We start from the raw sequence: 14,701 nt of genomic DNA on the forward strand, positions 1-14,701 counted from the left end.
TAATCACTTTTTGTTCAGAAATTATAAACTGATGGCAAGAGTTTGATATTCCTTCAATGCCACCATTGGGTCGTCCCTTTACTCTATTACACTACTATGGAGGAGACTGTAGTACCAATGCAATGTTTGGGTGGTCATACACATAGATTTACCATCAGAAGTTACTAACATGAGCAGGATCTGCCTATGATCTGCACATCTCATGTCTATGGGCTTTAGATACTAAAGACTGAAATACTAGGTGGGCCATTTATATGGATATGTCTGGGTGGGCCGACTTCAAAATGGCCGCCATGGTCACCACCCATCTTGAAAAGTTTTCCTCTTCCCATATACTAATGTGCCACAAACAGGAATTTGATATCACCAACCATTCCCATTTTATTTAGATGTATCCATATAAATGGCCCACCCAGGTCTAACCTTATAAAAGGCCCACCCTGTACAATAAAAGTCCTCCACAGAGACAGAAGCAGATGATCATCATCTAGCTTCATCAGGGTAGCACGGTTGCTCAGTGGTTATCTGGGTCCTGGGTTCGAAACCCACCATGGACAACATCTGCGAGGAGTTTGTAGTATGTTCTCCCCATATTGGTATGAGGTTCCCACATTCCAAAGAGAGAAGTAGGGAATTTAAATTGTGAGTCCCAAAAGGGACAGTGATGATAATGTCTATAAAGGGCTGTGGAATATGATGGCACTATATAAGCAAAGCATAATAACAAATAAGCTTTATGTCTGTTTGAGGGGGAGCGGAAGATTTGAAACTACTACTATATGCACAAAAAACCTCCATTTTTTAGAGACAGACCAAAATAAAGCCATTGCAGTAATCATTATGGCTGCACTCTTTGATGTCACTTTAAATTAATGATCTATGACCATATGGCCAATTATAAAATACCATAAATAAGGAAAATCCTTTTTAGTAACTTCTGCCACAGACAAGCGCATGACTATGAAGCATGGCTAATATAAAGCTTTGGGAGGATGCCCAGCAGACATGAAAATGCAGAACACTGCTACTTGGAATGAATGCACTCGCCTGTAACCAAGATAATGAAAGAGAGGCTCTAGTCACGGCAAAAATTAGAATTTTCAGATCTTACTAGAGTTCTGCTTAGGCCTCTTTCACGCATCAGGTTTTCGCCGTCAGGCGCGATCCGGCGCTTTTGACAGAAACCGGATCCGGCGAAATGCAATGCCGGATCCGGTTTCCCCCCCATTGACTTGCATTTGCGCCGGATCGTGCCGGATGGCCATGCGTTTCATCCGGTTTTCGCCGGATCCGGCAATGTGTCGCGATCCGGCGTCTGGAAAAAACGGCTACTGTAACGTTTTTTGTCTCCGGCGAAAAAGCCGGACACGCCGGATCCGGCGCATCCGGCTTTTTCACACAATGAAAGCCTATGAGCGCCGCAATGCGCCTGATCCGGCAAAAGCCGGATCCGGTGGCCGGATCCGTTTTTTTTGGTCTGAGCATGCTCAGTAGCTCTGCCCATAAGACATATATAAAAGCAAGACAGTGGGACCCACAGCCACACCCAACATGCCACCCAAGAAAGCAACCAAGCGCAGCAGGAGAAGGCAGGAGACCACTGCAGCACCATCAGCACCACCACCACCCCAAATGGAGCAGCAAATGGAACATGCTGAGGAGGGGAGGCCAGCAGCAGATGAGAGACGGTAATTATCAAATCCCCCATTCCTCCAAACTAGAGCTATTGAATATCAAGATATTCATTGGCCCTTTGTTTCTCTTTATTCAACAGCCGCCCAATAGATGCAGCAGCAGCAGCAATGGCAGCAGCTGGAACACCACCCACAGGCATGGAGTGTGGCCACCAGGAAGACAGCACATCATCTTCTGGGAGCCCTCCCTCGCATCGTCAGCGTTTGACGGTAAGTTTTTATTTCCAAAATCCATCATCTCTGTAATATATGTCTATTCATTGCCTTTTATTTCAAAACAGGATTCACAAGATGAAGAGGAGCTCCCAGAAGAAGAAGGAAGGGGTGGACAGACACTTGGAGTGGGCTCACAATTGGTAAGTTTTTTGCATCAAACGCAGAAACACAACATCACACTACACACAACACATAGAAAACAATGTTCTGCAGACCACACACAGCAAACAAATGCCTACATCCAAAGACATAACATTTTTTGTTTTCTTCTCTAGTCTTCCCAATCTGGTGCTCGGCCAAGAGGTCCTCGCAGTGCCTCCCAGGGTCGTCGGCGACAGCAACGCAGCGGTCACCAGCGTGTAAGTATAAATATTTTTGCTTTTTTTTTTGCACTTTTTATTTCATTTCTTTTGTGGAGGCTAATTATGTTATTTTTGTCTTTTTCTTTAACAGCCTTCACAGCGTGCTCCCGACTCTGATGGTGAGGATGGAGGACTCGATGTGGACCACCTCATCGATCTCGTCAGAGAAAGGGAGCCACTCTGGAATATGGCTGACCGCCGCCACGCTGACCTGATCGTTACCCGACGACTCTGGGAGGAAATCTGTTCGCTCCTTGTGGGCCGCTGGGAGGACCTCGATGTTCGGGCCCAGATTAAAGAGCGTAAGTATATACAGTACCGGTTGCTTGATGTAAACCAGTGTTTCCCGAACTCCAGTCCTCGTGGTCCCCACGGATCATGTGTTCAGGATTTCTATTTACTATGGAAAGCCTGAAAACATGACCCCTGGGGACCATGAGGACTGGAGTTTGTGAAACACTGATGTTGTATACTAACCACTCCTTTCTCGTTTCAGGGAACAGAATTGTGAATCGGTGGCGGTCTGTGAGGGATCGTTTCAAGAAGGAGTTCAATAAAGAGATGCGGGCCCCGAGTGGATCTGGAGGACGCAGGAGCAAGTACAAGTACGCACAAGCCCTGTCGTTCCTCCGGGAAACAATGGTCACTAGAAGGTAAATATTACACACCACATGTGAAAAAAAATGTTAGATGTAACTTTTTTTTTCAGCCAGGGCCATACCATGTCAGTATTTTAATTGTTTTTTTTTCTCTTTATTCCACAGCACGGTGAGCAGCACTCGGGAGCCTGCACGATTGGACCCTTCTGAGGCGATCCCTGAGGAGACTGGCACCGAGGGACACTTCGACCGCCCCGGTACATCTGCACCTTCCCAGCCTTCCCACACATTCGACCCATCTGTCCCATCCACCAGCACAGGAGCATCGTGGCCGCCTACATTACATGAAGCTGCTGGTGAGGAGATCGCTTTCCCTTTACCCCACCCTTCTGCCCCTGCCACCTCTAGTACACCTGCGGGTACTGGGCGGCAGCGGCAGAGGGGTCAGGAAAAGACTTATGCGCCAGAGTTCTTGCATCTGAATGCATCTTTCCAGAACTGTCTAAAAGTCTTGTCAGAGCAAATCTCCGCAGGCTTTCAGCAGATCAACTCCAGCATTCTGGAGGTGAAGACACTTCTGCAAACCATGCATTCAGAAGCAAGATCTTTGCCAAACCACACCTTTTTCAGGTCTGTTGTGGAGCACATGGCAACACTATCTCCTACCCAGCAGATGCATGTAATGCATTCATGCCACGGTGCTCTACAGCAGGTTACCTCCCAACCTCCACCTCCCACCACTGTAGTTCCTCCACCTGCACCCCCTCCAGCCACTTTCCATCCTCCCCCTCCTATTACATCTGCACCCCCTCCAGCCACTTTCCATCCTCCCCCTCCTATTACATCTGCACCCCCTCCAGCCACTTTCCATCCTCCCCCTCCTATTACATACCAGCAACCTCACCAGTACCAGCAACCTTCCCAGTACCAGCAACCTCCCCAGTACCAGACATCTCCCCACTTCCAGCAACCTGCCCCGTACCAAACTCCTTCCCCGTACCAAACTCCTTCCCCATACAACTTTCCATCAACATCATCTGCTCCTACAGTCCCTGCCCAACCCTCCACTCCACCGCCCACCACCTCTTCTGCCTCCCACATGTCCACCCATTCTGTAGCTTTTTCCACACCATCACCTCTAAGGCTACTTTCACACATCAGGTTTTCGGCGTCAGGCGCGATCCGGCGTCGTGCCGGAACGCCGGATCCGGCAAATGTTTAGTAAAACCTGATGTGCCGGATCCGGTTTTCTGCCGGATCCATCTTTTTCTTGACAGACAAAACCGGATCTGTCTCATCTGGTTCATCCGTTTTTCTATCCGTTTTTCGACGGATTACGCCGGATCCGGTTTTTAAAATTGACCCTTGTGGCCTTCCGAACGGGATTGGCTACTGGAAAACTATATATAGCATGTTCCTACAGCCCTTCTTTGACAGGTTGTAGAGGAGAAAGTGCAGGTTGGAGAGAAGAGCAAGTTACTGGCGAAGATGGATGTTGTCATTGGAAATATTTTGAAGAATTTGGCGGATTTTATAGCGGAGGCAAATCGTTTGAGGGTGATTGTTCTGGAGAAGGAGAGAGCGAGACAGCAGCGCATCAGGCATCGTAGACGACGTTTGTGGATCCACCCCATCACAGCCAAGAGAATGACGCGTGGGGTCTATTCTACATTCTGCATGGACCTTCGACGAAACCCGGATAAATTTTTTGGATATGTTAGGATGAAAATGGAGAATTTTGATTACTTGGTGGAGCGCATTGCACACCGCATAAGAAAAGCGGACACCTATTGCAGCTTCTCTGTTTCACCCGCAGAGCGTCTGATGGTGACTTTAAGGTAAGCCACATTTATTGGATGTGATCGCATCAGACCACACTTTCACTGCAATCTTGTTGGTGGTAATTTGTATCTCCAAGTGTTATAGGTCAGTTTTGGTATGTAATGCTGTGATTTAAAACTAATTTATTGTTTGTTAATTCCCCACAGATTTCTTGCAACTGGAGAATCCCTTTCGTCACTGCATTTCCAGTACAGACTCGGGATTTCCACCATATCTGGAATTGTGAAGTACACATGCCGTGCACTGTGGGACTCCTTAGCTGAAGAGTTTTTACCAGAGCCCACAACAGAGAGGTGGATTGAAATTGCTGACAAGTTTCAACAGATATGTCAGTTTCCAAACTGCTTGGGCGCTGTGGACGGGAAACATATCCGCATTGTAAAGCCAGCTGGATCGGGATCGGAATATTTCAATTACAAGAAATATTTTTCAATTGTCCTCGTGGCCATCGCTGATGCGGAATACAAATTTATTGCGGTTGATATTGGGGCCTATGGCCGCTCCAATGACTCTCAAGTTTTCAAACTGTCTGCCATGGGGCGTAAACTGTATGGAAACACCTTCCAGTTCCCACCACCTAGACCGCTGCCGCAAACATCTGGTCCACCTATGCCATTTGTCTGTGTAGGGGATGAAGCCTTCCAGCTGTCAGAACACCTTTTGAAACCGTACTCTAGCAGAGGATTGACAAGACCAAAACGCATTTTTAATTACCGCCTCACAAGAGCAAGAAGAATGGTTGAATGTACCTTTGGTATTCTGACAGCCAAATGGCGGGTCCTATTGACTGCGATCAACTTCAAGACAGAAACTGTGGACGAGGTGATCAAAGCGTGCGTGGTACTCCACAATTTTGTTATCTGCAAGGAACCCATTTCCATTGAGGACACCTCTGAAGAAACCACCTTGCAAGATTACCATGACATTACCACTAGAAGTTCTGTGACGGTTTCAGTAATGAGGGACAATTTTGCACTATACTTTATGTCACCTCAAGGCAGAGTACACTGGCAGGATGACAGAGTGTGAAAGATTTGTGCCCTAACCAAACTTGTGTACCTTCTGTACCAACAGTATATACCTTTGCCAACCAAAGTTGGCTATCTTGTCATGGTCTCTATTTTTAGCTTTAGGCCACAGGTGTGTACCTGGTTGTGTTTTATGCAAAGTATTTCACCTTTTAACAAAAGTTGTGTACATTGTTAGGAAATCACCAACAATAAACACAACTTTTTAGGTGAAATACTTTGCTTCAAACACAACCAGGAACACAACTGTGGCAAAAAGCTAAAATTTACCCACAGTTATATACCTAGTTTTGAATACCATTTCACCTTTTAAATAACCTGTATTTAACCTTTTTCGCCGCAGAAAGAAATGACAGACAACCAGTGTAAAATAATTTAACTTTTATTGAAAAATGTTTTTTTTAGTAAACTTTTTTAAAATGTTAATAAACATGTTTAATAAAAATTTGAAACTATAAAACTGAAACCATAAAACTGGTCATTTTTATTTAAATACACACATTATAATTCTGTGTAGTGTGTGGTGGAAATACTGCTGTAGGGGCTGCGGGACACTTCGACACTGGGAGTGTGGAGAGAGGACTGGGATCGTGGTGGGGAAGGAACAGTTAGAGGTGAAGGTGTGGAAAAAACTACAGAATGGGTGGACATGTGGGAAGCAGAAGAGGTGGTGGGTGGTGGAGTGGAGGGTTGGGCAGGGACTGTAGGAGCAGCTGATGTTGATGGCAAGTTGTATGGGGAAGGAGTTTGGTACGGGGCAGGTTGCTGGAAGTGGGGAGATGTCTGGTACGGGGCAGGTTGCTGGAAGTGGGGAGATGTCTGGTACGGGGCAGGTTGCTGGAAGTGGGGAGATGTCTGGTACTGGGGAGGTTGCTGGTACTGGGGAGTTTGCAGGTACTGTGGAGGTTGCTGGTACTGGGGAGGTTGCTGGTGCTGGGGAGGTTGCTGGTGCTGGGGAGGTGGATGGTGCTGGGGAGGTGGATGGTGCTGGGGAGGTGGATGGTGCTGGGGAGGTGGATGGTGCTGGGGAGGTGGATGGTATGTAATAGGAGGGGGAGGATGGAAAGTGGCTGGAGGTGGATGGTATGTAATAGGAGGGGGAGGATGGAAAGTGGCTGGAGGGGGTGTAGATGTAATAGGAGGGGGAGGATGGAAAGTGGCTGGAGGGGGTGTAGATGTAATAGGAGGGGGAGGATGGAAAGTGGCTGGAGGGGGTGCAGGTGGAGGAACTACTGTGGTGGGAGGAGGAGGTTGGGAGGTAACTTGCTGGAGAGCAGCGTGGCATGAATGCATTACATGCATCTGCTGGGCAGGAGAGAGCGTTTCCATGCGCTCCACAACAGACCTGAAAAAGGTGTGGTTTGGCGAAGATCTTGCTTCTGAATGCATGGTTTGCAGAAGTGTCTTCACCTCCAGAATGCTGGAGTTGATCTGCTGATAGCCTGCGGAGATTTGCTCTGACAAGACTTTTAGACAGTTCTGGAAAGATGCATTCAGATGCAAGAACTCTGGCGCATAAGTCTTTTCCTGACCCCTCTGCCGCTGCCGCCCAGTACCCGCAGGTGTACTAGAGGTGGCAGGGGCAGAAGGGTGGGGTAAAGGGAAAGCGATCTCCTCACCAGCAGCTTCATGTAATGTAGGCGGCCACGATGCTCCTGTGCTGGTGGATGGGACAGATGGGTCGAATGTGTTGGAAGGCTGGGAAGGTGCAGATGTACCGGGGCGGTCGAAGTGTCCCTCGGTGCCGGTCTCCTCAGGGATCGCCTCAGAAGGGTCCAATCGTGCCGGCTCCCGAGTGCTGCTCACCGTGCTGTGGAATAAAGAGAAAAAAAAACAATTAAAATACTGACATGGTATGGCCCTGGCTGAAAAAAAAATTTACATCTAACATTTTTTTTCACATGTGGTGTGTAATATTTACCTTCTGGTGACCATTGTTTCCCGGAGGAACGACAGGGCTTCTGCGTACTTGTACTTGCTCCTGCGTCCTCCAGATCCACTCGGGGCCCGCATCTCTTTATTGAACTCCTTCTTGAAACGATCTCTCACAGACCGCCACCGATTCACAATTCTGTTCCCTGAAACGAGAAAGGAGTGGTTAGTATACAACATCAGTGTTTCCCAAACTCCAGTCCTCATGGTCCCCAGGGGTCATGTTTTCAGGATTTCCATAGTAAATAGAAATCCTGAACACATGATCCGTGGGGACCACGAGGACTGGAGTTCGGGAAACACTGGTTTAAATCAAGCAACCGGTACTGTATATACTTACGCTCTGTAATCTGGGCCCGAACATCGAGGTCCTCCCAGCGTCCCACAAGGAGCGAACAGATTTCCTCCCAGAGTCGTCGGGTAACGATCAGGTCAGCGTGGCGGCGGTCAGCCATATTCCAGAGCGGCTCCCTTTCTCTGACGAGATCGATGAGGCGGTCCACATCAATCCCTCCATCCTCAACGTCAGAGTCGGGAGCACGCTGTGAAGGCTGTTAAAGAAAAAGACAAAAATAACATAATTAGCCTCCACAAAAGAAATGAAATAAAAAGTGCAAAAAAACAAAGCAAAAATATTTATACTTACACGCTGGTGACCGCCGCGTTGCTGTCGCCGACGACCCTGGGAGGCACTGCGAGGACCTCTTGGCCAAGCACCAGATTGGGAAGACTAGAGAAGAAAACAAAAAAAGTTATGTCTTTGGATGTAGGCATTTGTTTGCTGTGTGTGGTCTGCAGAACATTGTTTTCTATGTGTTGTGTGTAGTGTGATGTTGTGTTTCTGCGTTTGATGCAAAAAACTTACCAATTGTGAGCCCACTCCAGGTGTCTGTCCACCCCTTCCTTCTTCTTCTGGGAGCTCCTCTTCATCTTGTGATTCCTGTTTTGAAATAAAAGGCCATGAATAGACATATATTACAGAGAAGATGGATTTTGGAAATAAAAACTTACCGTCAAACGCTGACGATGCGAGGGAGGGCTCCCAGAAGATGATGTGCTGTCTTCCTGGTGGCCACACTCCATGCCTGTGGGTGGTGTTGCAGCTGCTGCCATTGCTTCTGCTGCTGCTGCTGCATCAATTGGGCGGCTGTTGAATAAAGAGAAACAAAGGGCCAATGAATATCTTGATATTCAATAGCCCTAGTTTGGAGGAATGGGTGATTTGATAATTACCGTCTCTCATCTGCTGCTGGACTCCCCTCCCGTTGTTCAGCATGCTGCTCCAATTGGGGTGGTGCTGATGGTGCTGCTGCAGATGTCTCCTGCCTTCTCCTGCGCCTGGTTGCTGTCTTGGGTGGCATGTTGGGTGTGGCTGTGGGTCCCACTGTCTTGCTTTTATATATGTCTTGTGGGCAGAGCTACTGAGCATACTCAGACCAAAAAACCGGATCCGGCCGCCGGATCTGGCTTTCGCCGGATCCGGCGCATTGCGGCGCTCATAGGCTTTCATTGTGTGAAAAAGCCGGAGGCGCCGGATCCGGCGTGTCCGGCTTTTTTGCCGGAGACAAAAAACGTTACAGTAGACGTTTTTTCCAGACGCCGGATCGCGACACATTGCGACACATTGCCGGATCCGGCGCAAACCGGATGAAACGCATGGCCATCCGGCGCGATCCGGCGCAAATGCAAGTCAATGGGGGGGAAACCGGATCCGGCATTGCATTTCGCCGGATCGCGCCTGAAGGCGAAAACCTGATGTGTGAAAGAGGCCTAACTGTTCCTTCCCCACCACGATCCCAGTCCTCTCTCCACACTCCCATTGTCGGAGTGTCCCGCAGCCCCTCCAGCAGTATTTCCACCCCACACTACACCGAGTTATAATATTTTTTTGTAATAAAAATGCCCATTTGGTTGGTTTCAAACCTTTATTAAAAAAGTTTTTTTAACTTTAAAAACAGTTTACACAAAAAGAAATATTTTAAATAAAAGTTAAATTATTGTTTACACTGGTTGTCTGTCATTTCTTTCTGCGGCGAAATATGTTTAAAAAAAAGGTTAAATACAGGGTATTTAAAAGGTATTCAAAACCAGGTATATAACTGTGGGTAAATTTTAGCTTTTTGCCACAGTTGTGTTCCTGGTTGTGTTTGAAGCAAAGTATTTCACCTGAAAAGTTGTGTTTATTGTTGGTGATTTCCTAACAATGTACACAACTTTTGTTAAAAGGTGAAATACTTTGCATAAAACACAACCAGGTACACACCTGTGGCCTAAAGCTAAAAATAGTAAGACCATGACAAGATAGCCAACTTTGGTTGGCAAAGGTATATACTGTTGGTCCAGAAGGTACACAAGTTTGGTTAGGGCACAAATCTTTCACACTCTGTCATCCTGCCAGTGTACTCTGCCTTGAGGTGACATAAAGTATAGTGCAAAATTGTCCCTCATTACTGAAACCGTCACAGAACTTCTAGTGGTAATATTTCCAATGACAACATCCATCTTCGCCAGTAACTTGCTCTTCTCTCCAACCTGCACTTTCTCCTCTACAACCTGTCAAAGAAGGGCTGTAGGAACATGCTATATATAGTTTTCCAGTAGCCAATCCCGTTCGGAAGGCCACAAGGGTCAATTTTAAAAACCAGATCCGGCGTAATCCGTCGAAAAACGGATAGAAAAACGGATGAACCGGATGAGACGGATCCGGTTTTGTCTGTCAAGAACAAGATGGATCCGGCAGAAAACCGGATCCGGCACATCAGGTTTTACAAAACATTTGCCGGATCCGGCATTCCGGCACGACGCCGGATCGCGCCTGACGCCGAAAACCTGATGTGTGAAAGTAGCCTTAAAATATGAAGACAACTGTAAACTATGATTCCTTAAAATGAAAGAAAGTAGCGACATCTAGTGATCAGCACAGGTCAAGTGGAAAGAATACTAATTTTTTTTCAAGTAGGAAACTTTTTCATTAACTGCATAACTCAGTTTCTGGCTGCATATCTTAAAGCTGCACATCATATTTTTAGTAGGTATGACTAAAAGGGGAAGTCCAGATTAAAGCAATTTTTGCACAGAGACAGGGTTAAGAAACCCTAGAACTAGAAACTATGAGCATTGATGCAAATAAGTCTAATGGAGGGGATTGTGAATAAGTCAGTTTTCCTTTCATTTCATCCTTAAAATGTCAGTATTCACGTAAAAAGAATAATAAAATAACCGAGAAGCAAAGGGAGAAAACTTGTACACAACATTTAAATGAAAAAAGTTGTCCACCACTTTGAGACTGACGACGATAGGATAGGTCATCACTATCAGATCAGTGTTTTTTTGACACCCGGCAAGCCCAAAGGTCGGCTGTGAACAGCTCCGGGGGCGACCCAGTTGTGAAGAAGTCTATAATGCCAGTAAAGCATAGCTTTAAAATTGTGTAGTGGCTGCTCCCAGGTACTGCAGCTCAGCTCCTATTGAAGTGACCCCATCTGATGATAATAACATATCCTTAGGATAGGTCATCAATATCACATCGGTGGTGGTCTGACACCAGCACTCCAATAGATAAGCAATTATCAGCTTTAGTGAGGGTCGGTTATGAAGAAGTCTACAAAGTCAGTAGAGCACAGCTCTGTACAGTGTGTAGTGCCCACTCCCAGATACTGCAGCTTGACCGTCCTATTCCTGCGACCCACACTGATCTAATGCTAATAACATATTCATCAGTATCATATCACTGGTGGCTTGAAACTTGGCACCATCAGAGATCAGCAGTTATCAGCTCTATCGGGGGGCCAGATGTGTAAAGTTTACAAAGCGGGAACAGCACAGCTCTGTACACTTTGTGGTAGCCACTCCCAGGCATTGCAGCTCAACTGCCCTATTCAAGTAACTCAAACCAATCCAACGCGAATAATGTATCATCATGATTAGTAATCAATATTGCATAAGTGGTGGCCCGTCACCCATCAATCCAACAGATGAGCGGTTTTCTGCTCCGGTAATGGCCAGATGTGAAGAAGGGTACAAAGCCAGTAGATCACAGCTCCATACACTGTAGTGGTCACTCCCAGGTGCTCCAGCACAAGCGACTTCCACCGATCTGATACAGATGAAGCATCCTAAAGGTAGGTCTTAAATCTCACAATGGTGAGCAATCCCTTTAACATTTGGCAAAACATTAATATGGCTACATTTGGAGTATATTGAAAACAATATTTCACCGTAAATTATAGATCTGTCACACCAAAAAACACTTGTCACCAGGACAGTTTAATCTAAATATCTACACATTCTATTAGATTGCTGAGCACAGGTCTGTAAATGTCTGTTAGAAAGTAAACACAGTCTGAAACTTCTCCAATACTTCAATTAAGATAATGATAGATTAGTAGTGTAACCCTTTCCTGCACAGACATAACCAAACTATTCTGTGGTTAGCCCAACGGATTCACTTTTTGACTTCATGTCTTAAAAAGGATGCAGCATAGAAACCAGTTACAACTGAAAACGGTCTGTAGTAGAGGTGCAAGTGATCTCCTTTTCACAGGAGCTTTTGTCGCTTTGGATACTTTGCAAAGTTTCAAATTGTTTTACTGTTTATACTGGCATCCAATAATAGGAGAACATGACAACCGTTATCAGGACTCAATGTCTGCTGACTCTAAAGAACAAATGGAATGAATAAGCAAAGAAAAAAGACTAACACGTAAGGCTATGTTCACATATAGGTGTTTGTGTACTGTAACCTAGGACACATTCACCAAAAACGTAATCAGAGAAATAAAACGATTCCATATATATTAGAAATACATACAGTCATGGCTGAAAGTGTTGGCACCCTTCAAATTGTTCCAGAAAATAAAGTATTTCTCGCAGAAATTTATTGCAATTACACACTGTCACAGGGATACAGGTCTATAAGATTGCGGCGTCTGGTTACATGAACTCCTGCATTGAATAGAACTGCTTTACCTTCCTAGGTGCAATTTTTTTTCCTTGCTCTGTCATTGCAAGAGCTAATCAATCAGTTCAGTTGATATCCTGGAGCTCTCCATCCTGAATTGTCTCAGCTGTTCTGTGTTGGCCACTCCCCTCTGGCACTGGGGAGTTGCCAGTGATAATTTTTTCCACTTCTGGTTTGGAGTTGAAAAATAAGTTCAGTGTTTGGAGTAGAGGGTTAGAGAGTTTTTCAGGGGATTTCTGCATGGAGTTAGTTTGTGTGTTTATCCTTATCCTCTTACATATGGTTTGTACCTCCTATTCCTCCCATTTCTCACACTGTTGTTTTGTGAGTGCATTTGTAAGATTGTAGTTTTCTTTGATTCATGTCTGTTTACCCAGTCTGTCTGATTAGTGTTTTCCAATATATTTTGGCCTCACACCTCACTGGGTGGGGGAGGGAACAGATAAGGGTTAAGATAGGAGTATATCAAAGAACGAGACTCTAGCGTCTTCACCATCAGGGGTAATCCGAGTGGGACAGGGATAGCCTAGGGTGCCCCTAGTTCGAGGGATTGGGTAGCCCACAGTCCGTTGTCATTACATGACACATGTTTTATTATACACATTTGTTTCCTTTGTATATATTGTAACAACACACAAAAAAAAAACAAATGAAAAAAAAAAGACGGCAAGTTGGACACAATTTCACGCAAAACCACAAAAATGGGCTGGACAAAATTGTTTAACCCTCAACTTAATATTTGGTTGCATACCCTTTAGAAAAAAATAACTGCAATCAACCCCTTCCTATAACCATTAACAAACTTCTTACACCTCTCAAATGGAATTCTGGACCACTCTTTTGCAAACTGCTCCAAGTCTCTCATATTTAAAGGATGTCTCCTCCCAACAGAAATTTTAAGATCTCTCCACAGGTGTTCAATGGGATTTAGATATCCGGACTCATTGCTGGCCACTTCACAACTCTCCAGCTCTTTGTTTCCATCCATTTCTGGGTGCTTCTTGAAGTATGTTTGGGGTCATTGTCCTGCTGGAAGACCCATGAACTAGGACAGAAACCCAGCTTTCTGACACTGGGCACTACACTGCAACCCAAAATCCTTTGGTAATCTTAAGATTTCATGATGCCTTGCTTACAGTCAAGACAATCATTTCCAGATGCAGCAAAACAATCCAAAAGCATCTTTGCGCATCCACCATAATTGACTGTAAAGCACTGTATTCTATTATTTGTAGACCTCATTCCATTTTTGGTAAACAGTAGAATGATGTGCTTTACCAAAAAGCTCTATCTTGGTCTCATCTGTCCACAAGATGTTTTACCAGAAGAATTTTGACTTACTGCAGTCTAGCTTTCTTATATCTGTGTGTCAGCAGTGGGGTCCTCCTGGAGTCTCCTGCCATAAAGTTTCATTTAATTCAAATGTTGACGGATGGTTTGAACTGACACTGATGCACCCTGAACCTGCACAACAGCTTGAATTTCTTTGGAACTTAATTGAGGCTGCTTATCCACCATCTGGACTATCCTGCATTGCAACCTTTCATCAATTTATCTCTGCCGTCCAGGGAAATTAGCTGGAGTGCAATGGTTTGTAAACTTCTTTATTATGTTGCATACCATGAACAAAGTAACATCAAGATCTCTGGAGATGGACTTGTAAACTTAATATTGTTCAACAATTTTAGTTCAGAAGTCCTCAGACAGTTCTTTTCTTCTCTTTCTGTTCTCCATGCTTAGCATAGAACACACACACACAATGCAACGACTGAGACAACTTGTCCCCCTTTTTATCTGGTTTCAGATGTGATTTTCATATGCCAGAGGTGAGTTTGACCGAGCATCACATACTTGAAAAAGTTGTTTTCCCACAATTTTGGAAAGGTGCCAACAATTTTGTCCGGCCCATTTTGGGGGGATTTGTGTGCTCAGATAACTTTGATCAATGCTTAATTAGCCTGTTAGGGTTATGGCTTGTTCACTATCATCGTTGGTAAAGGACACGTGATGCAAATTTCCTAGCTTTATAAGAACGCAGCCTCCTCTAACTTTGTGCCAAAAAACAGAG

The 14,701-nt window shown here is 45.3% G+C and overlaps 1 protein-coding gene across 1 annotated transcript in view; it reads right to left on the minus strand.

The window, feature by feature from the left end:
- Window positions 1–14,701, minus strand: part of EXOC2 (exocyst complex component 2) — a 274,558-nt gene that overhangs the window by 96,438 nt on the left and 163,419 nt on the right. The window lies entirely within an intron of this gene.

This window comes from Dendrobates tinctorius, unplaced genomic scaffold (assembly GCF_039654945.1).
Source record: "Dendrobates tinctorius isolate UK_male_01 unplaced genomic scaffold, ASM3965494v1 ptg000163l, whole genome shotgun sequence".
NCBI classification, from domain to species: Eukaryota; Metazoa; Chordata; class Amphibia; order Anura; family Dendrobatidae; genus Dendrobates; species Dendrobates tinctorius.